The sequence below is a fragment of the Seriola lalandi genome, unplaced genomic scaffold (genome assembly GCF_002814215.2).
Source record: "Seriola lalandi dorsalis isolate HSWRI2012SDOR001 ecotype SW California unplaced genomic scaffold, Sedor1 jcf7180001977477, whole genome shotgun sequence".
NCBI classification, from domain to species: Eukaryota; Metazoa; Chordata; class Actinopteri; order Carangiformes; family Carangidae; genus Seriola; species Seriola lalandi.
The window spans coordinates 1-1012 of NW_019448143.1; the positions used below are offsets into that span (position 1 = coordinate 1).

Below are 1012 nucleotides of genomic sequence, written 5' to 3' on the forward strand. Positions count from 1 at the left end.
GCTTTTAATCTATTTCCATGTTGCACCCCAACATGTCCCAGTGACAGGTGGACAGCAGGACAGGTGCCACAGTCACATCTGTCCCCTGTAAACAAAGGCAGGTAGGAACCAAAGGACACACAGTGAAGCCTGGGAACAGTTGTTCAGCCGCTGCCTCTCTGTTCACGACTGGAGGACGAAGGAGGCGGAGCCACAATCAGCAGGTCACTGGATGACCACATACACACACACACACACACTCATCTACTCTGTCTGTGTGTGTGTGAGGGTGTGTGTGTTTACTTAGCTGTTAATAAAGTTAAGCAGATCAAACAGACAGCTCACGCTGACCTCTGACCCCTCTGAGGAACCAAACAGAGTCGGCCGAGGGACAGATCCAGCCGTGCTCCGTCCTCACTTCTCTCGTCACCTGGACGGAATAGGACGATCCACCTGGACCCACTGGTCTGTCTTCATCGTGTCCTCCTCCAATCAGAGACAGGCGTTGACCAGCTGTGTCTTAGGGTCAGGTAGAAGATGTCACATGACACCTGAGAGTAACCACAGAACAAGTCAGGTGATCACTGTCATTCTGATGATCAGTCATAATCACGTGACATTATCCTCTGTCTCCTCCCTCCTGTAGGTCTCCATGGACTCCATCAGGACTCGTCTGACACAGGTAAGACACTTGGTGGAAGCCCCTCCCCCTCTGATCAGTTGCCATGGTTACTCCCTATCTCTCTCTCTCTCTCTTTCTCCCCCCAGTCTTCCTCAGTGTCTCTCCACCGCTCAGTGAGCGTGTCCGAGGATGAGGAGATGGGAGGAGCTCCGAGAGTGGAGATGAGGTTTATGACATCAGAGGCTGAGGAGGAGATGGAGGCGGGGCCTAGCAGTGACATCACAGCGTTGGTGCTGAGGCGTCACCGTGGTTACCGGAGAGCTGGCGCGCTGTTGTGTGTGTGTGGAGTCGTCATCTTCACCATTGGTACATTCACACAAACACACACTCACACACACACATACACACACT

The 1012-nt window shown here is 53.0% G+C and overlaps 1 long non-coding RNA gene across 2 annotated transcripts; it reads left to right on the forward strand.

Annotated features, from left to right (window-relative positions):
• Positions 1-31: 31 nt before the first annotated feature.
• On the forward strand, positions 32-961 carry LOC147820206 (uncharacterized). 2 transcript variants are annotated; one of them, XR_015437374.1, is made up of 4 exons: positions 32-203; positions 358-509; positions 626-661; positions 748-961. It is a non-coding gene; the product is annotated as an uncharacterized LOC147820206 (long non-coding RNA). The 2 variants fall into 2 exon arrangements; XR_015437372.1 differs by lacking the exon at positions 32-203 and having other exon boundaries at positions 233-509.
• Positions 962-1012: the final 51 nt, after the last annotated feature.